The following is a 26,143-nucleotide window of genomic DNA, read 5'->3' as shown; positions in this document are numbered from 1 at the left end:
CCCTGTTCCGATATCACTTGATTTCCTCAGGGACCAAAAACCTATTGGTTATAGTCTTGAATATACTCTTGATCAAACACTGCTGTCAAAGATTTGCGACCCTTTAAGTGAAGAAATCTCTCTATCTCAGTCCCAAATGGCTGACCCCTTATCCTGAGACAGTGACCACCAAGTTCTAGACTCACCAACCAGGGGAAACAAGCAGGAAAACTTGTGGCAGGTTGACCTTTGGGGGCATTTGTTAACTTGAGTTATTGCAATCTAAAGAACCCTTTAGGTGTAGTTCTGTACTCCTGTACTTTCAACAATTTGGGAGCTTGAGTTTACAGAATTAATCTAAACATGTGTGTTTAAAACATAGCTCCCGTGGTCTTCACTTCTGATGCCGCTTTTTATTACCCAAGCTTAGAGTTACATTATCTCCTGTTATTATCAAACTGTAAGCGTCACACTGGCCTTTGGCCCTTCTCTGTGCATTCAGTTTTGACAATGAAGTGATGTAGTCCAGGGCTTCTGTTCTACAGCCAGTTGTGCAAAAGAGTGAATTATAATCCAGGGTATCAGACGTGATATGAACAGATGCTACTAAGTTACAACCACTATTTGAATAAATCCTAGTAAAGGAGTGTTGGCAGGTTATAGGGAACCTAGTGGAGTCAGGGAAGATGGTCTGACGGACACTGGTCCTCTCCGACAGGTACAATGTATTGTTGCATGTGACGATGAGAAGAAAGAACGCGGGAAGGGCGTGCTGACTCCGGTGCCTGCGGGAAGGGCGTGCTGACTGCGGGAAGGGCGTGCTGACTGCGGGAAGGGCGTGCTGACTGCGGGAAGGGCGTGCTGACTGCGGGAAGGGCGTGCTGACTGCGGGAAAGGCGTGCTGACTGCGGAAAGGGCGTGCTGACTCTGGGGTGCCTGCGGGAAGGGCGTGCTGACTGCGGGAAGGGCGTGCTGACTGCGGGAAGGGCGTGCTGACTGCGGGAAGGGCGTGCTGACTGCGGGAAGGGCGTGCTGACTGCGGGAAGGGCGTGCTGACTGCGGGAAGGGCGTGCTGACTGCGGGAAGGGCGTGCTGACTCTGGGGTGCCTGCGGGAAGGGCGTGCTGACTGCGGGAAGGGCGTGCTGACTGCGGGAAGGGCGTGCTGACTGCGGGAAGGGCGTGCTGACTGCGTGCTGACTGCGGGAAGGGCGTGCTGACTGCGGGCAGAGCCTGCTGACTGCGGGCTGACTGCGAGAAGGGCGTGCTGACTGCGGGAAGGGCGTGCTGACTGCGGGAAGGGCGTGCTGACTGCGGGAAGGGCGTGCTGACTCTGGGGTGCCTGCGGGAAGGGCGTGCTGACTGCGGGAAGGGCGTGCTGACTGCGGGAAGGGCGTGCTGACTGCGGGAAGGGCGTGCTGACTGCGGGAAGGGCGTGCTGACTGCGGGAAGGGTGTGCTGACTGCGGGCAGAGCCTGCTGACTGCGGGCAGAGCGTGCTGACTGCGGGAAGAGCGTGCTGACTGCGGGAAGAGCCCGCTGACTGCGGGAAGGGCCCGCTGACTGCGGGAAGGGCCCGCTGACTGCGGGAAGGGCCCGCTGACTGCGGGAAGGGCCCGCTGACTGCGGGAAGGGCCCGCTGACTGCGGGAAGGGCCCGCTGACTGCGGGAAGGGCCCGCTGACTGCTTGCTGACTGCGGGAAGGGCCTGCTCACTGTGGGAAGGGCGTGCTGACTGCGTGCTGACTGCGGGAAGGGCCTGCTGACTGCGGGAAGGGCCTGCTGACTGCGGGAAGGGCCTGCTGACTGCGGGAAGGGCCTGCTGACTGCGGGAAGGGCCTGCTGACTGCGGGAAGGGCCTGCTGACTGCGGAAAGGACCTGCTGACTGCGGGAAGAGCCTACTGACTGCGGGAAGGGCGTGCTGACTGCGGGAAGAGCCTGCTGACTGCGGGAAGGGCGTGCTGACTGCGGGAAGGGCGTGCTGACTGCGGAAAGGACCTGCTGACTGCGGGAAGAGCCTACTGACTGCGGGAAGGGCGTGCTGACTGCGGGAAGAGCCTGCTGACTGCGGGAAGGGCGTGCTGACTGCGGGAAGGGCGTGCTGACTGCGGGAAGGGCGTGCTGACTGCGGGAAGGGCGTGCTGACTGCGGGAAGGGCGTGCTGACTGCGGGAAGGGCGTGCTGACTGCGGGAAGGGGGTGCTGACTGCGGGAAGGGGGTGCTGACTGCGGGAAGGGGGTGCTGACTGCGGGAAGGGGGTGCTGACTGCGGGAAGGGGGTGCTGACTGCGGGAAGGGCCTGCTGACTGCGGGAAGGGCCTGCTGACTGCGGGAAGGGCCTGCTGACTGCGGGAAGGGCCTGCTGACTGCGGGAAGGGCCTGCTGACTGCGGGAAGGGCCTGCTGACTGCGGGAAGGGCCTGCTGACTGCGGGAAGGGCCTGCTGACTGCGGGAAGGGCCTGCTGACTGCGGGAAGGGCCTGCTGACTGCGGGAAGGGCCTGCTGACTGCGGGAAGGGCCTGCTGACTGCGGGAAGGGCCTGCTGACTGCGGGAAGGGCCTGCTGACTGCGGGAAGGGCCTGCTGACTGCGTGCTGACTGCGGGAAGAGCGTGCTGACTGTGGTCTGACTGCGGGAAGGGCGTGCGGACTGCGGGAAGGGCGTGCTGACTGCGGGAAGGGCGTGCTGACTGCGGGAAGGGCGTGCTGACTGCGGGAAGGTCGTGCTGACTGCGGGAAGGTCGTGCTGACTGCGGGAAGAGCTGGCTGACTGCGGGAAGAGCTGGCTGACTGCGGGAAGAGCTGGCTGACTGCGGGAAGAGCTGGCTGACTGCGGGAAGAGCTGGCTGACTGCGGGAAGAGCTGGCTGACTGCGGGAAGAGCTGGCTGACTGCGGGAAGGGCGCGCTGACTGCGGGAAGGGCGCGCTGACTGCGGGAAGGGCGCGCTGACTGCGGGAAGAGCGCTGACTGCGGGAAGAGCGCTGACTGCGGGAAGGGCGCGCTGACTGCGGGAAGGGCGCGCTGACTGCGGGAAGGGCGCGCTGACTGCGGGAAGGGCGCGCTGACTGCGGGAAGGGCGCGCTGACTGCGGGAAGGGCGCGCTGACTGCGGGAAGGGCGCGCTGACTGCGGGAAGGGCGCGCTGACTGCGGGAAGGGCGCGCTGACTGCGGGAAGGGCGCGCTGACTGCGGGAAGGGCGCGCTGACTGCGGGAAGGGCGCGCTGACTGCGGGAAGGCCGCGCTGACTGCGGGAAGGGCGCGCTGACTGCGGGAAGGCCGCGCTGACTGCGGGACGGGCGCGCTGACTGCGGGACGGGCGCGCTGACTGCGGGACGGGCGCGCTGACTGCGGGACGGGCGCGCTGACTGCGGGACGGGCTTGCGGCCTGCGGGAAGGGCTTGCGGCCTGCGGGAAGGGCCTGCTGATTGCGGGAGGAGCCTGCTGACTGCGGGAAGGGCCTGCTGACTGCGGGAAGGGCCTGCTGACTGCGGGAAGGGCCTGCTGACTGCGGGAAGGGCCTGCTGACTGCGGGAAGGGCCTGCTGACTGCGGGAAGGGCCTGCTGACTGCGGGAAGGGCCTGCTGACTGCGGGAAGGGCCTGCTGACTGCGGGAAGGGCCTGCTGACTGCGGGAAGGGCTTGCGGATTGCGGGATGGGCGCGCTGACTGCGGGAAGGGCGCGCTGACTGCGGGAAGGGCGCGCTGACTGCGGGAAGGGCGCGCTGACTGCGGGAAGGGCGCGCTGACTGCGGGAAGGACGTGCTGATTGTGGTCTGACTGCGGGAAGGGCGTGCTGACTGCGGGAAGGGCGTTCTGACTGCAGTCTGACTGCGGGAAGGGTGTGCTGACTGCGGGAAGGGCGTGCTGACTGCGGTCTGACTGCGGGAAGGGCGTGCTGACTGCGGGAAGGGCGTGCTGACTGCGGGAAGGGCGTGCGGACTGTGGTCTGACTGCAGGAAGGGCGTGCTGACTGCGGGAAGAGCGTGCTGACTGTGGGAAGGGCGTGCTGACTACAGGAAGGGTGTGCTGACTGCGGGAAGGTCGTGCTGACTGCGGGAAGGTCGTGCTGACTGCGGGAAGGTCGTGCTGACTGCGGGAAGGTCGTGCTGACTGCGGGAAGGTCGTGCTGACTGCGGGAAGGGCGTGCTGCCTGTGATCTGACTGCAGGAAGGGCGTGCTGACTGCGGGAAGAGCGTGCTGACTGTGGTCTGACTGCGGGAAGGGCGTGCTGACTGCGGGAAGGGCGTGCTGACTGCGGGAAGGGCGTGCTGACTGCGGGAAGGGCGTGCTGACTGCGGGAAGGGCGTGCTGACTGCGGGAAGGGCGTGCTGACTACTGGAAGGGCGTGCTGACTACTGGAAGGGCGTGCTGACTGCGGGAAGGGCGTGCTGACTGCGGGAAGGGCGTGCTGACTGCGGGAAGGGCGTGCTGACTGCGGGAAGAGCTGGCTGACTGCGGGAAGAGCTGGCTGACTGCGGGAAGGGCTTACGGACTGCGGGAAGGGCCTGCGGACTGCGGGAAGGGCCTGCGGACTGCGGGAAGGGCCTGCGGACTGCGGGAAGGGCGTGCTGACTGCGGGACGAGCGCGCTGACTGCGGGAAGGGCGTGCTGACTGCGGGAAGGGCATGCTGACTGCGGGACGAGCGCGCTGACTGCGGGAAGGGCCTGCTGACTGCGGGAAGGGCCTGCTGACTGCGGGAAGGGCCTGCGGCCTGCGGGAAGGGCTTGCGGCCTGCGGGAAGGGCATGCGGATTGCGGGAGGAGTGTGCTGACTGCGGGAAGGGCGTGCTGACTGCGGGAAGGGCGTGCTGACTGCGGGAAGGGCCTGCTGACTGCGGGAAGGGCCTGCTGACTGCGGGAAGGGCCTGCTGACTGCGGGAAGGGCGTGCTGACTGCGGGAAGGGCTTGCGGACTGCTGGAAGGGATTGCTGATTGCGGGATGAGTGTGCTGACTGCGGGAAGGGCGTGCTGACTGCGGGAAGGGTGCGCTGACTGCGTGCTGACTGCGGGAAGGGCGTGCTGACTGCGGGAAGGGCGTGCTGACTGCGGGAAGGGCGTGCTGACTGCGGGAAGGGCGTGCTGACTGCAGGAAGGACGTGCTGATTGTGGTCTGACTGCGGGAAGGGCGTGCTGACTGCGGGAAGGGCGTGCTGACTGCGGGAAGGGCGTGCTGACTGCGGTCTGACTGCGGGAAGGGCGTGCTGACTGCGGTCTGACTGCGGGAAGGGCGTGCTGACTGCGGGAAGGGCGTGCTGACTGCGGGAAGGGCGTGCTGACTGCGGTCTGACTGCGGGAAGGGCGGTCTGACTGCGGGAAGGGCGGTCTGACTGCGGGAAGGGCGGTCTGACTGCGGGAAGGGCGGTCTGACTGCGGGAAGGGCGGTCTGACTGCGGGAAGGGCGGTCTGACTGCGGGAAGGGCGGTCTGACTGCGGGAAGGGCGGTCTGACTGCGGGAAGGGCGGTCTGACTGCGGGAAGGGCGTGCTGACTGCGGGAAGGGCGTGCGGACTGCGGTCTGACTGCAGGAAGGGCGTGCTGACAGCGGGAAGAGCGTGCTGACTGTGGTCTGACTGCGGGAAGGGCGTGCTGACTGTGGGAAGGGCGTGCTGACTGCGGGAAGGGCGTGCTGACTACGGGAAGGTCGTGCTGACTGCGGGAAGGTCGTGCTGACTGCGGGAAGGTCGTGCTGACTGCGGGAAGGTCGTGCTGACTGCGGGAAGGTCGTGCTGAATGCGGGAAGGGCTTGCGGACTGCGGGAAGGGCTTGCGGACTGCGGGAAGGGCTTGCGGACTGCGGGAAGGGCTTGCGGACTGCGGGAAGGGCTTGCGGACTGCGGGAAGGGCCTGCGGACTGCGGGAAGGGCGCGCGGACTGCGGGAAGGGCGCGCGGACTGCGGGAAGGGCGCGCGGACTGCGGGAAGGGCGCGCGGACTGCGGGAAGGGCGCGCGGACTGCGGGAAGGGCGCGCGGACTGCGGGAAGGGCGCGCGGACTGCGGGAAGGGCGCGCGGACTGCGGGAAGGGCGCGCGGACTGCGGGAAGGGCGCGCGGACTGCGGGAAGGGCGCGCGGACTGCGGGAAGGGCGTGCTGACTGCGGTCTGACTGCGGGAAGGGCGTGCTGACTGCGGGAAGGGCGTGCTGACTGTGGTCTGACTGCAGGAAGGACGTGCTGATTGTGGTCTGACTGCAGGAAGGGCGTGCTGACTGCGGGAAGGGCGTGCTGACTGCGGTCTGACTGCGGGAAGGGCGTGCTGACTTCGGGAAGGGCGTGTTGACTGTGGTCTGACTGCAGGAAGGACGTGCTGATTGTGGTCTGACTGCGGGAAGGGCGTGCTGACTGCGGGAAGGGCGTGCTGACTGCGGGAAGGGCGTGCTGACTGCGGGAAGGGCGTGCTGACTGCGGGAAGGGCGTGCTGACTGCGGGGAGGGCGTTCTGAATGCGGGAAGGGCGTTCTGAATGCGGGAAGGGCGTTCTGACTGCGGGAAGGGCGTGCTGACTGCTGTCTGACTGCAGGAAGGGCGTGCTGACTGCTGTCTGACTGCAGGAAGGGCGTGCTGACTGCGGTCTGACTGCAGGAAGGGCGTGCTGACTGCGGTCTGACTGCAGGAAGGGCGTGCTGACTGCGGTCTGACTGCAGGAAGGGCGTGCTGACTGCGGTCTGACTGCAGGAAGGGCGTGCTGACTGCGGTCTGACTGCAGTAAGGGCGTGCTGACTGCAGGAAGGGCGTGCTGACTGCGGGAAGGGCGTGCTGACTGCGGTCTGACTGCGGGAAGGGCGGTCTGACTGTGGGAAGGGCGTGCTGACTGTGGGAAGGGCGTGCTGACTGTGGGAAGGGCGTGCTGACTGCGGGAAGGGCGTGCTGACTGCGGGAAGGGCGTGCTGACTGCGGGAAGGGCGTGCTGACTGCGGGAAGGGCGTGCTGACTGCGGGAAGGGCGTGCTGACTGCGGGAAGGGCGGTCTGACTGCGGTCTGACTGCGGGAAGGGCGGTCTGACTGCGGGAAGGGCGGTCTGACTGCGGGAAGGGCGGTCTGACTGCGGGAAAGGCGTGCTGACTGCGGGAAGGGCGTGCTGACTGTGGTCTGACTGCAGGAAGGTCGTGCTGACTGCGGGAAGAGCGTGCTGACTGTGGTCTGACTGCGGGAAGGGCGTGCTGACTGCGGGAAGGGCGTGCTGACTGCGGGAAGAGCGTGCTGACTGTGGTCTGACTGCAGGAAGGGCGTGCTGACTGCGTGCTGACTGCGGGAAGGGTGTGCTGACTGCGGGAAGGGTGTGCTGACTGCGGGAAGGGTGTGCTGACTGCGGGAAGGGTGTGCTGACTGCGGGAAGGGTGTGCTGACTGCGGGAAGGGCGTGCTGACTGCGGGAAGGGCGTGCTGACTCTGGGGTGCCTGCGGGAAGGGCATGCTGACTGCGGGAAGAGCGTGCTGACTGCGGGAAGGGCGTGCTGACTGCGGGAAGAGCGTGCTGACTGCGGGAAGGGCGTGCTGACTGCGGGAAGGGCGTGCTGACTGCGGGAAGGGCGTGCTGACTGCAGGAAGGGCGTGCTGACTGCGGGCTGACTGCAGGAAGGGCGTGCTGACTGCGGTCTGACTGCAGGAAGGGCGTGCTGACTGCGGTCTGACTGCAGGAAGGGCGTGCTGACTGCGGTCTGACTGCAGGAAGGGCGTGCTGACTGCAGGAAGGGCGTGCTGACTGCGGGAAGGGCGTGCTGACTGCGGTCTGACTGTGGGAAGGGCGTGCTGACTGTGGGAAGGGCGTGCTGACTGTGGGAAGGGCGTGCTGACTGTGGGAAGGGCGTGCTGACTGTGGGAAGGGCGTGCTGACTGTGGGAAGGGCGTGCTGACTGTGGGAAGGGCGTGCTGACTGCGGTCTGACTGCGGGAAGGGCGGTCTGACTGCGGGAAGGGCGGTCTGACTGCGGGAAGGGCGGTCTGACTGCGGGAAGGGCGGTCTGACTGCGGGAAGGGCGGTCTGACTGCGGGAAGGGCGGTCTGACTGCGGGAAAGGCGTGCTGACTGCGGTCTGACTGCAGGAAGGGCGTGCTGACTGCGGGAAGAGCGTGCTGACTGTGGTCTGACTGCGGGAAGGGCGTGCTGACTGCGGGAAGGGCGTGCTGACTGCGGGAAGAGCGTGCTGACTGTGGTCTGACTGCGGGAAGAGCGTGCTGACTGTGGTCTGACTGCAGGAAGGGCGTGCTGACTGCGTGCTGATTGCGGGAAGGGCGTGCTGACTGCGGGAAGGGTGTGCTGACTGCGGGAATGGCGTGCTGACTGCGGGAAGGGCGTGCTGACTCTGGGGTGCCTGCGGGAAGGGCGTGCTGACTGCGGGAAGGGCGTGCTGACTGCGGGAAGGGCGTGCTGACTGCGGGAAGGGCGTGCTGACTGCATGCTCACTGCGGGAAGGGCGTGCTGTCTGCAGCAAGGGCGTGCTGTCTGCAGCAAGGGCGTGCTGTCTGCGGGAAGGGCGTGCTGTCTGCGGGAAGGGCGTGCTGACTGCGGGAAGGGCGTGCTGACTGCGGGAAGGGCGTGCTGACTGCGGGAAGGGCGTGCTGACTGCGGGAAGGACGTGCTGCCTGTGGTCTGACTGCAGGAAGGGCGTGCTGACTGCGGTCTGACTGCAGGAAGGGCATGCTGACTGCAGGAAGGGCGTGCTGACTGCGGGAAGGGCGTGCTGACTGCGGTCTGACTGCGGGAAGGGCGTGCTGACTGCGGGAAGGGCGTGCTGACTGCGGGAAGGGCGTGCTGACTGCGGGAAGGACGTGCTGACTGCGGGAAGGGCGTGCTGACTACAGTCTGACTGAGGGAAGGGCGATCTGACTGCGGGAAGGGCGATCTGACTGCGGGAAGGGCGATCTGACTGCGGGAAGGGCGGTCTGACTGCGGGAAAGGCGTGCTGACTGCGGGAAGGGCGTGCTGACTGTGGTCTGACTGCAGGAAGGGCGTGCTGACTGCGGGAAGAGCATGCTGACTGTGGTCTGACTGCAGGAAGGGCGTGCTGACTGCGGGAAGGGCATGCTGACTGCGGGAAGAACGTGCTGACTGTGGTCTGACTGCAGGAAGGGCGTGCTGACTGCGTGCTGACTACTGGAAGGGCGTGCTGACGACTGGAAGGGCGTGCTGACGACTGGAAGGGCGTGCTGACGACTGGAAGGGCGTGCTGACGACTGGAAGGGCGTGCTGACTGCGGGAAGGGCGTGCTGACTGCGGGAAGGGCGTGCTGACTGCGGGAAGGGCGTGCTGACTCTGGGGTGACTGCGGGAAGGGCGTGCTGACTGCGGGAAGGGCGTGCTGACTGCGGGAAGGGCGTGCTGACTGCGGGAAGGGCGTGCTGACTGCGGGAAGGGCGTGCTGGGAAGGGCGTGCTGACTGCAGGAAGGGCGTGCTGACTGCGGGCTGACTGCGGGAAGGGCGTGCTGACTGCGTGCTCACTGCGGGAAGGGCGTGCTGTCTGCAGCAAGGGCGTGCTGTCTGCAGTAACGGCGTGCTGACTGCGGGAAGGGCGTGCTGACTGCGGGAAGGGCGTGCTGACTGCGGGAAGGGTGCTGACTGCGGGGGCGTGCTGACTTCGGGCTGACTGCGGGTGGGGCGTGCTGACTGCGGGTGGGGCGTGCTGACTGCAGGAAGGGCATGCTGACTGCGGGAAGGACCTGCGGACTGCGGGAAGGACCTGCGGACTGCGGGAAGGACCTGCGGACTGCGGGAAGGACCTGCGGACTGCGGGAAGGGCTTGCGGACTGCGGGAAGGGCTTGCGGACTGCGGGAAGGGCTTGCGGACTGCGGGAAGGGCTTGCGGACTGCTGGAAGGGATTGCTGACTGCGGGATGAGTGTGCTGACTGCGGGAAGGGCGTGCTGACTGCGGGAAGGGCGTGCTGACTGCGGGAAGGGCGTGCTGACTGCGGGAAGGGTGCGCTGACTGCGTGCTGACTGCGGGAAGGGCGTGCTGACTGCGGGAAGGGCGTGCTGACTGCGGGAAGGGCGTGCTGACTGCGGGAAGGGCGTGCTGACTGCAGGAAGGACGTGCTGATTGTGGCCTGACTGCAGGAAGGGCGTGCTGACTGCGGGAAGGGCGTGCTGACTGCGGGAAGGGCGTGCTGACTGCGGGAAGGGCGTGCTGACTGCGGGAAGGGCGTGCTGACTGCGATCTGACTGCGGGAAGGGCGTGCTGACTGCGGTCTGACTGCGGGAAGGGCGTGCTGATTGCGGGAAGGGCATGCTGACTGCGGTCTGACTGTGGGAAGGGCGCGCTGACTGCGGGAAGGGCGTGCTGACTGCGGGAAGGGCGTGCGGACTGTGGTCTGACTGCAGGAAGGGCGTGCTGACAGCGGGAAGAGCGTGCTGACTGTGGTCTGACTGCGGGAAGGGCGTGCTGACTGCGGGAAGGGCGTGCTGACTACAGGAAGGGCGTGCTGACTGCGGGAAGGTCGTGCTGACTGCGGGAAGGGCTTGCGGACTGCGGGAAGGGCCTGCGGACTGCGGGAAGGGCCTGCGGACTGCGGGAAGGGCCTGCGGACTGCGGGAAGGGCCTGCGGACTGCGGGAAGGGCCTGCGGACTGCGGGAGGGGCCTGCGGACTGCGGGAGGGGCCTGCGGACTGCGGGAGGGGCCTGCGGACTGCGGGAGGGGCGCGCTGACTGCGGGAAGGGCGCGCTGACTGCGGTCTGACTGCGGGAAGGGCGTGCTGACTGCGGGAAGGGCGTGCTGACTGTGGTCTGACTGCGGGAAGGGCGCGCTGACTGCGGGAAGGGCGCGCTGACTGCGGGAAGGGCGCGCTGACTGCGGGACGGGCGTGCTGACTGCGGTCTGACTGCGGGAAGGGCGTGCTGACTGCGGGAAGGGCGTGCTGACTGTGGTCTGACTGCAGGAAGGACGTGCTGATTGTGGTCTGACTGCAGGAAGGGCGTGCTGACTGCGGGAAGGGCGTGCTGACTGCGGTCTGACTGCGGGAAGGGCGTGCTGACTTCGGGAAGGGCGTGTTGACTGTGGTCTGACTGCAGGAAGGACGTGCTGATTGTGGTCTGACTGCAGGAAGGGCGTGCTGACTGCGGTCTGACTGCAGGAAGGGCGTGCTGACTGCGGGAAGGGCGTGCTGACTGCGGGAAGGGCGTGCTGACTGCGGGAAGGGCGTGCTGACTGCGGGGAGGGCGTTCTGAATGCGGGAAGGGCGTTCTGAATGCGGGAAGGGCGTTCTGACTGCGGGAAGGGCGTGCTGACTGCTGTCTGACTGCAGGAAGGGCGTGCTGACTGCTGTCTGACTGCAGGAAGGGCGTGCTGACTGCAGGAAGGGCGTGCTGACTGCGGTCTGACTGCAGGAAGGGCGTGCTGACTGCGGTCTGACTGCAGGAAGGGCGTGCTGACTGCGGTCTGACTGCAGGAAGGGCGTGCTGACTGCGGTCTGACTGCAGTAAGGGCGTGCTGACTGCAGGAAGGGCGTGCTGACTGCAGGAAGGGCGTGCTGACTGCGGGAAGGGCGTGCTGACTGCGGTCTGACTGCGGGAAGGGCGGTCTGACTGCGGGAAGGGCGGTCTGACTGCGGGAAGGGCGGTCTGACTGCGGGAAGGGCGGTCTGACTGTGGGAAGGGCGTGCTGACTGTGGGAAGGGCGTGCTGACTGTGGGAAGGGCGTGCTGACTGCGGTCTGACTGCGGGAAGGGCGGTCTGACTGCGGGAAGGGCGGTCTGACTGCGGGAAGGGCGGTCTGACTGCGGGAAGGGCGGTCTGACTGCGGGAAAGGCGTGCTGACTGCGGGAAGGGCGTGCTGACTGTGGTCTGACTGCAGGAAGGTCGTGCTGACTGCGGGAAGAGCGTGCTGACTGTGGTCTGACTGCGGGAAGGGCGTGCTGACTGCGGGAAGGGCGTGCTGACTGCGGGAAGAGCGTGCTGACTGTGGTCTGACTGCAGGAAGGGCGTGCTGACTGCGTGCTGACTGCGGGAAGGGTGTGCTGACTGCGGGAAGGGTGTGCTGACTGCGGGAAGGGTGTGCTGACTGCGGGAAGGGTGTGCTGACTGCGGGAAGGGCGTGCTGACTGCGGGAAGGGCGTGCTGACTGCGGGAAGGGCGTGCTGACTGCGGGAAGGGCGTGCTGACTCTGGGGTGCCTGCGGGAAGGGCATGCTGACTGCGGGAAGAGCGTGCTGACTGCGGGAAGGGCGTGCTGACTGCGGGAAGGGCGTGCTGACTGCGGGAAGGACGTGCTGCCTGTGGTCTGACTGCAGGAAGGGCGTGCTGACTGCGGTCTGACTGCAGGAAGGGCATGCTGACTGCAGGAAGGGCGTGCTGACTGCGGGAAGGGCGTGCTGACTGCGGTCTGACTGCGGGAAGGGCGTGCTGACTGCGGGAAGGGCGTGCTGACTGCGGGAAGGGCGTGCTGACTGCGGGAAGGACGTGCTGACTGCGGGAAGGACGTGCTGACTGCGGGAAGGGCGTGCTGACTGCAGTCTGACTGCGGGAAGGGCGATCTGACTGCGGGAAGGGCGATCTGACTGCGGGAAGGGCGATCTGACTGCGGGAAGGGCGATCTGACTGCGGGAAGGGCGGTCTGACTGCGGGAAAGGCGTGCTGACTGCGGGAAGGGCGTGCTGACTGTGGTCTGATTGCAGGAAGGGCGTGCTGACTGCGGGAAGAGCATGCTGACTGTGGTCTGACTGCAGGAAGGGCGTGCTGACTGCGGGAAGGGCATGCTGACTGCGGGAAGAACGTGCTGACTGTGGTCTGACTGCAGGAAGGGCGTGCTGACTGCGTGCTGACTACTGGAAGGGCGTGCTGACTACTGGAAGGGCGTGCTGACGACTGGAAGGGCGTGCTGACGACTGGAAGGGCGTGCTGACTGCGGGAAGGGCGTGCTGACTGCGGGAAGGGCGTGCTGACTCTGGGGTGACTGCGGGAAGGGCGTGCTGACTGCGGGAAGGGCGTGCTGACTGCGGGAAGGGCGTGCTGACTGCGGGAAGGGCGTGCTGACTGCGGGAAGGGCGTGCTGACTGCAGGAAGGGCGTGCTGACTGCGGGCTGACTGCGGGAAGGGCGTGCTGACTGCGTGCTCACTGCGGGAAGGGCGTGCTGTCTGCAGCAAGGGCGTGCTGTCTGCAGTAACGGCGTGCTGACTGCGGGAAGGGCGTGCTGACTGCGGGAAGGGCGTGCTGACTGCGGGAAGGGCGTGCTGACTTCGGGCTGACTGCGGGTGGGGCGTGCTGACTGCGGGTGGGGCGTGCTGACTGCGGGAAGGGCATGCTGACTGCGGGAAGGACCTGCGGACTGCGGGAAGGACCTGCGGACTGCGGGAAGGACCTGCGGACTGCGGGAAGGGATTGCTGACTGCGGGATGAGTGTGCTGACTGCGGGAAGGGCGTGCTGACTGCGGGAAGGGCGTGCTGACTGCGGGAAGGGCGTGCTGACTGCGGGAAGGGCGTGCTGACTGCGGGAAGGGTGCGCTGACTGCGTGCTGACTGCGGGAAGGGCGTGCTGACTGCGGGAAGGGCGTGCTGACTGCGGGAAGGGCGTGCTGACTGCGGGAAGGGCGTGCTGACTGCAGGAAGGACGTGCTGATTGTGGCCTGACTGCAGGAAGGGCGTGCTGACTGCGGGAAGGGCGTGCTGACTGCGGGAAGGGCGTGCTGACTGCGGGAAGGGCGTGCTGACTGCGATCTGACTGCGGGAAGGGCGTGCTGACTGCGGTCTGACTGCGGGAAGGGCGTGCTGATTGCGGGAAGGGCATGCTGACTGCGGTCTGACTGTGGGAAGGGCGCGCTGACTGCGGGAAGGGCGTGCTGACTGCGGGAAGGGCGTGCGGACTGTGGTCTGACTGCAGGAAGGGCGTGCTGACAGCGGGAAGAGCGTGCTGACTGTGGTCTGACTGCGGGAAGGGCGTGCTGACTGCGGGAAGGGCGTGCTGACTGCGGGAAGGGCGTGCTGACTACAGGAAGGGCGTGCTGACTGCGGGAAGGTCGTGCTGACTGCGGGAAGGGCTTGCGGACTGCGGGAAGGGCCTGCGGACTGCGGGAAGGGCCTGCGGACTGCGGGAAGGGCCTGCGGACTGCGGGAAGGGCCTGCGGACTGCGGGAGGGGCCTGCGGACTGCGGGAGGGGCCTGCGGACTGCGGGAGGGGCCTGCGGACTGCGGGAGGGGCTTGCGGACTGCGGGAGGGGCGCGCTGACTGCGGGAAGGGCGCGCTGACTGCGGGAAGGGCGCGCTGACTGCGGTCTGACTGCGGGAAGGGCGTGCTGACTGCGGGAAGGGCGTGCTGACTGTGGTCTGACTGCAGGAAGGGCGCGCTGACTGCGGGAAGGGCGCGCTGACTGCGGGAAGGGCGCGCTGACTGCGGGAAGGGCGCGCTGACTGCGGGAAGGGCGTGCTGACTGCGGTCTGACTGCGGGAAGGGCGTGCTGACTGCGGGAAGGGCGTGCTGACTGTGGTCTGACTGCAGGAAGGACGTGCTGATTGTGGTCTGACTGCAGGAAGGGCGTGCTGACTGCGGGAAGGGCGTGCTGACTGCGGTCTGACTGCGGGAAGGGCGTGCTGACTTCGGGAAGGGCGTGTTGACTGTGGTCTGACTGCAGGAAGGACGTGCTGATTGTGGTCTGACTGCAGGAAGGGCGTGCTGACTGCGGGAAGGGCGTGCTGACTGCGGGAAGGGCGTGCTGACTGCGGGAAGGGCGTGCTGACTGCGGGAAGGGCGTGCTGACTGCGGGGAGGGCGTTCTGAATGCGGGAAGGGCGTTCTGAATGCGGGAAGGGCGTTCTGACTGCGGGAAGGGCGTGCTGACTGCTGTCTGACTGCAGGAAGGGCGTGCTGACTGCTGTCTGACTGCAGGAAGGGCGTGCTGACTGCGGTCTGACTGCAGGAAGGGCGTGCTGACTGCGGTCTGACTGCAGGAAGGGCGTGCTGACTGCGGTCTGACTGCAGGAAGGGCGTGCTGACTGCGGTCTGACTGCAGTAAGGGCGTGCTGACTGCAGGAAGGGCGTGCTGACTGCAGGAAGGGCGTGCTGACTGCGGGAAGGGCGTGCTGACTGCGGTCTGACTGCGGGAAGGGCGGTCTGACTGCGGGAAGGGCGGTCTGACTGCGGGAAGGGCGGTCTGACTGCGGGAAGGGCGGTCTGACTGCGGGAAGGGCGGTCTGACTGCGGGAAGGGCGTGCTGACTGTGGGAAGGGCGTGCTGACTGTGGGAAGGGCGTGCTGACTGCGGTCTGACTGCGGGAAGGGCGGTCTGACTGCGGGAAGGGCGGTCTGACTGCGGGAAGGGCGGTCTGACTGCGGGAAAGGCGTGCTGACTGCGGGAAGGGCGTGCTGACTGTGGTCTGACTGCAGGAAGGTCGTGCTGACTGCGGGAAGAGCGTGCTGACTGTGGTCTGACTGCGGGAAGGGCGTGCTGACTGCGGGAAGGGCGTGCTGACTGCGGGAAGAGCGTGCTGACTGTGGTCTGACTGCAGGAAGGGCGTGCTGACTGCGTGCTGACTGCGGGAAGGGTGTGCTGACTGCGGGAAGGGTGTGCTGACTGCGGGAAGGGTGTGCTGACTGCGGGAAGGGCGTGCTGACTGCGGGAAGGGCGTGCTGACTGCGGGAAGGGCGTGCTGACTGCGGGAAGGGCGTGCTGACTCTGGGGTGCCTGCGGGAAGGGCATGCTGACTGCGGGAAGAGCGTGCTGACTGCGGGAAGGGCGTGCTGACTGCGGGAAGAGCGTGCTGACTGCGGGAAGGGCGTGCTGACTGCGGGAAGGACGTGCTGACTGCGGGAAGGACGTGCTGACTGCGGGAAGGGCGTGCTGACTGCAGTCTGACTGAGGGAAGGGCGATCTGACTGCGGGAAGGGCGATCTGACTGCGGGAAGGGCGATCTGACTGCGGGAAGGGCGGTCTGACTGCGGGAAAGGCGTGCTGACTGCGGGAAGGGCGTGCTGACTGTGGTCTGACTGCAGGAAGGGCGTGCTGACTGCGGGAAGAGCATGCTGACTGTGGTCTGACTGCAGGAAGGGCGTGCTGACTGCGGGAAGGGCATGCTGACTGCGGGAAGAACGTGCTGACTGTGGTCTGACTGCAGGAAGGGCGTGCTGACTGCGTGCTGACTACTGGAAGGGCGTGCTGACTACTGGAAGGGCGTGCTGACTACTGGAAGGGCGTGCTGACGACTGGAAGGGCGTGCTGACGACTGGAAGGGCGTGCTGACTGCGGGAAGGGCGTGCTGACTGCGGGAAGGGCGTGCTGACTCTGGGGTGACTGCGGGAAGGGCGTGCTGACTGCGGGAAGGGCGTGCTGACTGCGGGAAGGGCGTGCTGACTGCGGGAAGGGCGTGCTGACTGCGGGAAGGGCGTGCTGACTGCGGGCTGACTGCGGGAAGGGCGTGCTGACTGCGTGCTCACTGCGGGAAGGGCGTGCTGTCTGCAGCAAGGGCGTGCTGTCTGCAGTAACGGCGTGCTGACTGCGGGAAGGGCGTGCTGACTGCGGGAAGGGCGTGCTGACTGCGGGAAGGGCGTGCTGACTGCGGGAAGGGCGTGCTGACTGCGGGCTGACTGCGGGTGGGGCGTGCTGACTGCGGGTGGGGCGTGCTGACTGCGGGAAGGGCATGCTGACTGCGGGAAGGACCTGCGGACTGCGGGAAGGACCTGCGGACTGCGGGAAGGACCTGCGGACTGCGGGAAGGGCTTGCGGACTGCGGGAAGGGCTTGCGGACTGCTGGAAGGGATTGCTGACTGCGGGATGAGTGTGCTGACTGCGGGAAGGGCGTGCTGACTGCGGGAAGGGCGTGCTGACTGCGGGAAGGGCGTGCTGACTGCGGGAAGGGCGTGCTGACTGCGGGAAGGGCGTGCTGACTGCGGGAAGGGCGTGCTGACTGCGGGAAGGGCGTGCTGACTGCGGGAAGGGTGCGCTGACTGCGTGCTGACTGCGGGAAGGGCGTGCTGACTGCGGGAAGGGCGTGCTGACTGCGGGAAGGGCGTGCTGACTGCGGGAAGGGCGTGCTGACTGCGGGAAGGGCGTGCTGACTGCAGGAAGGACGTGCTGATTGTGGCCTGACTGCAGGAAGGGCGTGCTGACTGCGGGAAGGGCGTGCTGACTGCGGGAAGGGCGTGCTGACTGCGGGAAGGGCGTGCTGACTGCGATCTGACTGCGGGAAGGGCGTGCTGACTGCGGTCTGACTGCGGGAAGGGCGTGCTGATTGCGGGAAGGGCATGCTGACTGCGGTCTGACTGTGGGAAGGGCGCGCTGACTGCGGGAAGGGCGTGCTGACTGCGGGAAGGGCGTGCGGACTGTGGTCTGACTGCAGGAAGGGCGTGCTGACAGCGGGAAGAGCGTGCTGACTGTGGTCTGACTGCGGGAAGGGCGTGCTGACTGCGGGAAGGGCGTGCTGACTGCGGGAAGGGCGTGCTGACTACAGGAAGGGCGTGCTGACTGCGGGAAGGTCGTGCTGACTGCGGGAAGGGCTTGCGGACTGCGGGAAGGGCCTGCGGACTGCGGGAAGGGCCTGCGGACTGCGGGAAGGGCCTGCGGACTGCGGGAGGGGCCTGCGGACTGCGGGAGGGGCCTGCGGACTGCGGGAGGGGCTTGCGGACTGCGGGAGGGGCGCGCTGACTGCGGGAAGGGCGCGCTGACTGCGGGAAGGGCGCGCTGACTGCGGTCTGACTGCGGGAAGGGCGTGCTGACTGCGGGAAGGGCGTGCTGACTGTGGTCTGACTGCAGGAAGGGCGCGCTGACTGCGGGAAGGGCGCGCTGACTGCGGGAAGGGCGCGCTGACTGCGGGAAGGGCGTGCTGACTGCGGTCTGACTGCGGGAAGGGCGTGCTGATTGTGGTCTGACTGCAGGAAGGGCGTGCTGACTGCGGGAAGGGCGTGCTGACTGCGGGAAGGGCGTGCTGACTGCGGGAAGGGCGTGCTGACTGCGGGGAGGGCGTTCTGAATGCGGGAAGGGCGTTCTGAATGCGGGAAGGGCGTTCTGACTGCGGGAAGGGCGTGCTGACTGCTGTCTGACTGCAGGAAGGGCGTGCTGACTGCTGTCTGACTGCAGGAAGGGCGTGCTGACTGCGGTCTGACTGCAGGAAGGGCGTGCTGACTGCGGTCTGACTGCAGGAAGGGCGTGCTGACTGCGGTCTGACTGCAGGAAGGGCGTGCTGACTGCGGTCTGACTGCAGTAAGGGCGTGCTGACTGCAGGAAGGGCGTGCTGACTGCAGGAAGGGCGTGCTGACTGCGGGAAGGGCGTGCTGACTGCGGTCTGACTGCGGGAAGGGCGGTCTGACTGCGGGAAGGGCGGTCTGACTGCGGGAAGGGCGGTCTGACTGTGGGAAGGGCGTGCTGTCTGTGGGAAGGGCGTGCTGACTGCGGTCTGACTGCGGGAAGGGCGGTCTGACTGCGGGAAGGGCGGTCTGACTGCGGGAAGGGCGGTCTGACTGCGGGAAGGGCGGTCTGACTGCGGGAAAGGCGTGCTGACTGCGGGAAGGGCGTGCTGACTGTGGTCTGACTGCAGGAAGGTCGTGCTGACTGCGGGAAGAGCGTGCTGACTGTGGTCTGACTGCGGGAAGGGCGTGCTGACTGCGGGAAGGGCGTGCTGACTGCGGGAAGAGCGTGCTGACTGTGGTCTGACTGCAGGAAGGGCGTGCTGACTGCGTGCTGACTGCGGGAAGGGTGTGCTGACTGCGGGAAGGGTGTGCTGACTGCGGGAAGGGTGTGCTGACTGCGGGAAGGGTGTGCTGACTGCGGGAAGGGTGTGCTGACTGCGGGAAGGGTGTGCTGACTGCGGGAAGGGTGTGCTGACTGCGGGAAGGGCGTGCTGACTGCGGGAAGGGCGTGCTGACTGCGGGAAGGGCGTGCTGACTCTGGGGTGCCTGCGGGAAGGGCATGCTGACTGCGGGAAGGGCGTGCTGACTGCGGGAAGGGCGTGCTGACTGCGGGAAGGGCGTGCTGACTGCAGGAAGGGCGTGCTGACTGCGGGCTGACTGCAGGAAGGGCGTGCTGACTGCGGTCTGACTGCAGGAAGGGCGTGCTGACTGCGGTCTGACTGCAGGAAGGGCGTGCTGACTGCGGTCTGACTGCAGGAAGGGCGTGCTGACTGCAGGAAGGGCATGCTGACTGCAGTAAGGGCGTGCTGACTGCGGTCTGACTGTGGGAAGGGCGTGCTGACTGTGGGAAGGGCGTGCTGACTGTGGGAAGGGCGTGCTGACTGTGGGAAGGGCGTGCTGACTGTGGGAAGGGCGTGCTGACTGCGGTCTGACTGCGGGAAGGGCGGTCTGACTGCGGGAAGGGCGGTCTGACTGCGGGAAGGGCGGTCTGACTGCGGGAAGGGCGGTCTGACTGCGGGAAGGGCGGTCTGACTGCGGGAAGGGCGGTCTGACTGCGGGAAGGGCGGTCTGACTGCGGGAAAGGCGTGCTGACTGCGGTAAGGGCGTGCTGACTGTGGTCTGACTGCAGGAAGGGCGTGCTGACTGCGGGAAGAGCGTGCTGACTGTGGTCTGACTGCGGGAAGGGCGTGCTGACTGCGGGAAGGGCGTGCTGACTGCGGGAAGAGCGTGCTGACTGTGGTCTGACTGCGGGAAGAGCGTGCTGACTGTGGTCTGACTGCAGGAAGGGCGTGCTGACTGCGTGCTGATTGCGGGAAGGGCGTGCTGACTGCGGGAAGGGCGTGCTGACTGCGGGAAGGGCGTGCTGACTGCGGGAAGGGCGTGCTGACTGCGGGAAGGGCGTGCTGACTGCGGGAAGGGCGTGCTGACTCTGGGGTGCCTGCGGGAAGGGCATGCTGACTGCGGGAAGGGCGTGCTGACTGCGGGAAGGGCGTGCTGACTGCGGGAAGGGCGTGCTGACTGCGGGAAGGGCGTGCTGACTGCGGGCTGACTGCGGGAAGGGCGTGCTGACTGCATGCTCACTGCGGGAAGGGCGTGCTGTCTGCAGCAATGGCGTGCTGTCTGCGGGAAGGGCGTGCTGACTGCGGGAAGGGCGTGCTGACTGCGGGAAGGGCGTGCTGACTGCGGGAAGGGCGTGCTGACTGCGGGAAGGGCGTGCTGACTGCGGGAAGGACGTGCTGCCTGTGGTCTGACTGCAGGAAGGGCGTGCTGACTGCGGTCTGACTGCAGGAAGGGCATGCTGACTGCAGGAAGGGCGTGCTGACTGCGGGAAGGGCGTGCTGACTGCGGTCTGACTGCGGGAAGGGCGTGCTGACTGCGGGAAGGGCGTGCTGACTGCGGGAAGGACGTGCTGACTGCGGGAAGGACGTGCTGACTGCGGGAAGGGCGTGCTGACTGCAGTCTGACTGAGGGAAGGGCGATCTGACTGCGGGAAGGGCGATCTGACTGCGGGAAGGGCGGTCTGACTGCGGGAAGGGCGGTCTGACTGCGGGAAAGGCGTGCTGACTGCGGGAAGGGCGTGCTGACTGTGGTCTGACTGCAGGAAGGACGTGCTGATTGTGGTCTGACTGCAGGAAGGGCGTGCTGACTGCGGGAAGGGCGTGCTGACTGCGGTCTGACTGCGGGAAGGGCGTGCTGACTTCGGGAAGGGCGTGTTGACTGTGGTCTGACTGCAGGAAGGACGTGCTGATTGTGGTCTGACTGCGGGAAGGGCGTGCTGACTGCGGGAAGGGCGTGCTGACTGCGGGAAGGGCGTGCTGACTGCGGGAAGGGCGTGCTGACTGCGGGGAGGGCGTTCTGAATGCGGGAAGGGCGTTCTGAATGCGGGAAGGGCGTTCTGACTGCGGGAAGGGCGTGCTGACTGCTGTCTGACTGCGGGAAGGGCGTGCTGACTGCTGTCTGACTGCAGGAAGGGCGTGCTGACTGCGGTCTGACTGCAGGAAGGGCGTGCTGACTGCGGTCTGACTGCAGGAAGGGCGTGCTGACTGCGGTCTGACTGCAGGAAGGGCGTGCTGACTGCGGTCTGACTGCAGTAAGGGCGTGCTGACTGCAGGAAGGGCGTGCTGACTGCGGGAAGGGCGTGCTGACTGCGGTCTGACTGCGGGAAGGGCGGTCTGACTGTGGGAAGGGCGTGCTGACTGTGGGAAGGGCGTGCTGACTGTGGGAAGGGCGTGCTGACTGTGGGAAGGGCGTGCTGACTGCGGGAAGGGCGTGCTGACTGCGGGAAGGGCGTGCTGACTGCGGGAAGGGCGTGCTGACTGCGGTCTGACTGCGGGAAGGGCGGTCTGACTGCGGGAAGGGCGGTCTGACTGCGGGAAAGGCGTGCTGACTGCGGGAAGGGCGTGCTGACTGTGGTCTGACTGCAGGAAGGTCGTGCTGACTGCGGGAAGAGCGTGCTGACTGTGGTCTGACTGCGGGAAGGGCGTGCTGACTGCGGGAAGGGCGTGCTGACTGCGGGAAGGGCGTGCTGACTGCGGAAAGGGCGTGCTGACTGCGGGAAGAGCGTGCTGACTGTGGTCTGACTGCAGGAAGGGCGTGCTGACTGCGTGCTGACTGCGGGAAGGGTGTGCTGACTGCGGGAAGGGTGTGCTGACTGCGGGAAGGGTGTGCTGACTGCGGGAAGGGCGTGCTGACTGCGGGAAGGGCGTGCTGACTCTGGGGTGCCTGCGGGAAGGGCATGCTGACTGCGGGAAGAGCGTGCTGACTGCGGGAAGGGCGTGCTGACTGCGGGAAGGGCGTGCTGACTGCGGGAAGGGCGTGCTGACTGCGGGAAGGGCGTGCTGACTGCGGGAAGGGCGTGCTGACTGCGGGCTGACTGCAGGAAGGGCGTGCTGACTGCGGGCTGACTGCAGGAAGGGCGTGCTGACTGCGGTCTGACTGCAGGAAGGGCGTGCTGACTGCGGTCTGACTGCAGGAAGGGCGTGCTGACTGCGGTCTGACTGCAGGAAGGGCGTGCTGACTGCAGGAAGGGCGTGCTGACTGCGGGAAGGGCGTGCTGACTGCGGTCTGACTGTGGGAAGGGCGTGCTGACTGTGGGAAGGGCGTGCTGACTGTGGGAAGGGCGTGCTGACTGTGGGAAGGGCGTGCTGACTGTGGGAAGGGCGTGCTGACTGCGGTCTGACTGCGGGAAGGGCGGTCTGACTGCGGGAAGGGCGGTCTGACTGCGGGAAGGGCGGTCTGACTGCGGGAAGGGCGGTCTGACTGCGGGAAGGGCGGTCTGACTGCGGTAAGGGCGTGCTGACTGTGGTCTGACTGCAGGAAGGGCGTGCTGACTGCGGGAAGAGCGTGCTGACTGTGGTCTGACTGCGGGAAGGGCGTGCTGACTGCGGGAAGGGCGTGCTGACTGCGGGAAGAGCGTGCTGACTGTGGTCTGACTGCGGGAAGAGCGTGCTGACTGTGGTCTGACTGCAGGAAGGGCGTGCTGACTGCGTGCTGATTGCGGGAAGGGCGTGCTGACTGCGGGAAGGGCGTGCTGACTGCGGGAAGGGCGTGCTGACTGCGGGAAGGGCGTGCTGACTCTGGGGTGCCTGCGGGAAGGGCATGCTGACTGCGGGAAGGGCGTGCTGACTGCGGGAAGGGCGTGCTGACTGCGGGAAGGGCGTGCTGACTGCGGGCTGACTGCGGGAAGGGCGTGCTGACTGCTTGCTCACTGCGGGAAGGGCGTGCTGTCTGCAGCAAGGGCGTGCTGTCTGCAGCAAGGGCGTGCTGTCTGCGGGAAGGGCGTGCTGTCTGCGGGAAGGGCGTGCTGTCTGCGGGAAGGGCGTGCTGACTGCGGGAAGGGCGTGCTGACTGCGGGAAGGGCGTGCTGACTGCGGGAAGGGCGTGCTGACTGCGGGAAGGACGTGCTGCCTGTGGTCTGACTGCAGGAAGGGCGTGCTGACTGCGGTCTGACTGCAGGAAGGGCATGCTGACTGCAGGAAGGGCGTGCTGACTGCGGGAAGGGCGTGCTGACTGCGGTCTGACTGCGGGAAGGGCGTGCTGACTGCGGGAAGGGCGAGCTGACTGCGGGAAGGACGTGCTGACTGCGGGAAGGACGTGCTGACTGCGGGAAGGGCGTGCTGACTGCAGTCTGACTGAGGGAAGGGCGATCTGACTGCGGGAAGGGCGATCTGACTGCGGGAAGGGCGATCTGACTGCGGGAAGGGCGATCTGACTGCGGGAAGGGCGATCTGACTGCGGGAAGGGCGGTCTGACTGCGGGAAGGGCGGTCTGACTGCGGGAAAGGCGTGCTGACTGCGGGAAGGGCGTGCTGACTGTGGTCTGACTGCAGGAAGGGCGTGCTGACTGCGGGAAGAGCATGCTGACTGTGGTCTGACTGCAGGAAGGGCGTGCTGACTGCGGGAAGGGCATGCTGACTGCGGGAAGAACGTGCTGACTGTGGTCTGACTGCAGGAAGGGCGTGCTGACTGCGTGCTGACTACTGGAAGGGCGTGCTGACTACTGGAAGGGCGTGCTGACTACTGGAAGGGCGTGCTGACTGCGGGAAGGGCGTGCTGACTGCGGGAAGGGCGTGCTGACTCTGGGGTGACTGCGGGAAGGGCGTGCTGACTGCGGGAAGGGCGTGCTGACTGCGGGAAGGGCGTGCTGACTGCGGGCTGACTGCGGGAAGGGCGTGCTGACTGCGTGCTCACTGCGGGAAGGGCGTGCTGTCTGCAGCAAGGGCGTGCTGTCTGCAGTAACGGCGTGCTGACTGCGGGAAGGGCGTGCTGACTGCGGGAAGGGCGTGCTGACTGCGGGAAGGGCGTGCTGACTTCGGGCTGACTGCGGGTGGGGCGTGCTGACTGCGGGAAGGGCATGCTGACTGCGGGAAGGACCTGCGGACTGCGGGAAGGACCTGCGGACTGCGGGAAGGGCTTGCGGACTGCGGGAAGGGCTTGCGGACTGCTGGAAGGGATTGCTGACTGCGGGATGAGTGTGCTGACTGCGGGATGAGTGTGCTGACTGCGGGAAGGACGTGCTGACTGCGGGAAGGGCGTGCTGACTGCGGGAAGGGTGCGCTGACTGCGTGCTGACTGCGGGAAGGGCGTGCTGACTGCGGGAAGGGCGTGCTGACTGCGGGAAGGGCGTGCTGACTGCGGGAAGGGCGTGCTGACTGCGGGAAGGGCGTGCTGACTGCAGGAAGGACGTGCTGATTGTGGCCTGACTGCAGGAAGGGCGTGCTGACTGCGGGAAGGGCGTGCTGACTGCGGGAAGGGCGTGCTGACTGCGATCTGACTGCGGGAAGGGCGTGCTGACTGCGGTCTGACTGCGGGAAGGGCGTGCTGATTGCGGGAAGGGCATGCTGACTGCGGTCTGACTGTGGGAAGGGCGCGCTGACTGCGGGAAGGGCGCGCTGACTGCGGGAAGGGCGTGCTGACTGCGGGAAGGGCGTGCGGACTGTGGTCTGACTGCAGGAAGGGCGTGCTGACAGCGGGAAGAGCGTGCTGACTGTGGTCTGACTGCGGGAAGGGCGTGCTGACTGCAGGAAGGGCATGCTGACTGCGGGAAGGGCGTGCTGACTACAGGAAGGGCGTGCTGACTGCGGGAAGGTCGTGCTGACTGCGGGAAGGGCTTGCGGACTGCGGGAAGGGCTTGCGGACTGCGGGAAGGGCCTGCGGACTGCGGGAAGGGCCTGCGGACTGCGGGAAGGGCCTGCGGACTGCGGGAGGGGCCTGCGGACTGCGGGAGGGGCCTGCGGACTGCGGGAGGGGCTTGCGGACTGCGGGAGGGGCTTGCGGACTGCGGGAGGGGCGCGCTGACTGCGGGAAGGGCGCGCTGACTGCGGGAAGGGCGCGCTGACTGCGGGAAGGGCGCGCTGACTGCGGTCTGACTGCGGGAAGGGCGTGCTGACTGCGGGAAGGGCGTGCTGACTGTGGTCTGACTGCAGGAAGGGCGCGCTGACTGCGGGAAGGGCGCGCTGACTGCGGGAAGGGCGCGCTGACTGCGGGAAGGGCGTGCTGACTGCGGTCTGACTGCGGGAAGGGCGTGCTGACTGCGGGAAGGGCGTGCTGACTGTGGTCTGACTGCAGGAAGGACGTGCTGATTGTGGTCTGACTGCAGGAAGGGCGTGCTGACTGCGGTCTGACTGCGGGAAGGGCGTGCTGACTTCGGGAAGGGCGTGTTGACTGTGGTCTGACTGCAGGAAGGACGTGCTGATTGTGGTCTGACTGCGGGAAGGGCGTGCTGACTGCGGGAAGGGCGTGCTGACTGCGGGAAGGGCGTGCTGACTGCGGGGAGGGCGTTCTGAATGCGGGAAGGGCGTTCTGAATGCGGGAAGGGCGTTCTGACTGCGGGAAGGGCGTGCTGACTGCTGTCTGACTGCAGGAAGGGCGTGCTGACTGCTGTCTGACTGCAGGAAGGGCGTGCTGACTGCGGTCTGACTGCAGGAAGGGCGTGCTGACTGCGGTCTGACTGCAGGAAGGGCGTGCTGACTGCGGTCTGACTGCAGGAAGGGCGTGCTGACTGCGGTCTGACTGCAGTAAGGGCGTGCTGACTGCAGGAAGGGCGTGCTGACTGCAGGAAGGGCGTGCTGACTGCGGGAAGGGCGTGCTGACTGCGGTCTGACTGCGGGAAGGGCGTGCTGACTGCGGGAAGGGCGTGCTGACTGTGGGAAGGGCGTGCTGACTGTGGGAAGGGCGTGCTGACTGTGGGAAGGGCGTGCTGACTGCGGGAAGGGCGTGCTGACTGCGGTCTGACTGCGGGAAGGGCGGTCTGACTGCGGGAAGGGCGGTCTGACTGCGGGAAGGGCGGTCTGACTGCGGGAAGGGCGGTCTGACTGCGGGAAGGGCGGTCTGACTGCGGGAAAGGCGTGCTGACTGCGGGAAGGGCGTGCTGACTGTGGTCTGACTGCAGGAAGGTCGTGCTGACTGCGGGAAGAGCGTGCTGACTGTGGTCTGACTGCGGGAAGGGCGTGCTGACTGCGGGAAGGGCGTGCTGACTGCGGGAAGAGCGTGCTGACTGTGGTCTGACTGCAGGAAGGGCGTGCTGACTGCGTGCTGACTGCGGAAAGGGTGTGCTGACTGCGGGAAGGGTGTGCTGACTGCGGGAAGGGTGTGCTGACTGCGGGAAGGGTGTGCTGACTGCGGGAAGGGTGTGCTGACTGCGGGAAGGGCGTGCTGACTGCGGGATGGGCGTGCTGACTCTGGGGTGCCTGCGGGAAGGGCATGCTGACTGCGGGAAGGGCGTGCTGACTGCGGGAAGGGCGTGCTGACTGCGGGAAGAGCGTGCTGACTGCGGGAAGGGCGTGCTGACTGCGGGAAGGGCGTGCTGACTGCGGGAAGGGCGTGCTGACTGCAGGAAGGGCGTGCTGACTGCGGGCTGACTGCAGGAAGGGCGTGCTGACTGCGGTCTGACTGCAGGAAGGGCGTGCTGACTGCGGTCTGAC

At 66.6% G+C, this 26,143-nt stretch overlaps 1 protein-coding gene across 2 annotated transcripts in view; it reads left to right on the top strand.

The window, feature by feature from the left end:
* The window catches only part of cps1 (carbamoyl-phosphate synthase 1, mitochondrial), a 275,872-nt gene that overhangs the window by 181,762 nt on the left and 67,967 nt on the right, over positions 1-26,143 (top strand). The window lies entirely within an intron of this gene.

This window comes from Carcharodon carcharias, chromosome 12 (genome assembly GCF_017639515.1).
Source record: "Carcharodon carcharias isolate sCarCar2 chromosome 12, sCarCar2.pri, whole genome shotgun sequence".
Taxonomy (NCBI): Eukaryota; Metazoa; Chordata; class Chondrichthyes; order Lamniformes; family Lamnidae; genus Carcharodon; species Carcharodon carcharias.
The sequence above is the reverse complement of the archived record's forward strand: the minus strand, read 5'-3'. Positions and strand labels throughout refer to the sequence as shown.